Raw genomic sequence first — 604 nt, 5'->3', positions numbered from 1 at the left:
ATGTTTGGTTTAGAAAATCCTTTCCTACACCTATATCTTGTAAGTTTTTCCCAATGTTTTCTTTTAATAGTTTCAGAGTTTCAGGCTTTACATTGAGGTCTTTGAGCCACTTGAAATTGACTTTTGTGCAGGGTGAAAAGATAGGTGTTTAGTTTCATTCTTCTACAAGTGGAGATCCAGTTTTGCCAGCACCATTTGCTGAACATGCTGTCTTTCCTCCAGTGAATGTTCTTGGCCCCTTTGTCAAATATCAGGTAGCTGAAATTACATTTACTCATATTTGGGTCTTCAATTTTGTTCCACTGGTCTGTAGGTCTATTTTTGTGCCAGTACCATGTTGTTTTTATGACTATAGCTCTGTAATACAGCTTGAAATCTGGTAAGCCCCTGGCGTTGCTCTTAGTGCTCAGGTTGTTTTGGCTATCTGGAGTCTTTTGTGCTTCCATATGAATCTTAGGGTTGTTTTTTCCAATTCTGTGAAAAATGTCATGGGGAGTTTGATTGGCATTGTGTTTAATCTATATATGACTTTTGGTAGGATGGTCATTTTCACAATATTAATTCTTCTATTCAATGAGCATGGGAGATCTTTCTATCTTCTGAA

This window comes from Nannospalax galili, unplaced genomic scaffold (assembly GCF_000622305.1).
Source record: "Nannospalax galili isolate Female #2095 unplaced genomic scaffold, S.galili_v1.0 scaffold272, whole genome shotgun sequence".
In the NCBI taxonomy this organism is placed as follows: Eukaryota; Metazoa; Chordata; class Mammalia; order Rodentia; family Spalacidae; genus Nannospalax; species Nannospalax galili.
This window is presented reverse-complemented; position numbering follows the sequence as displayed.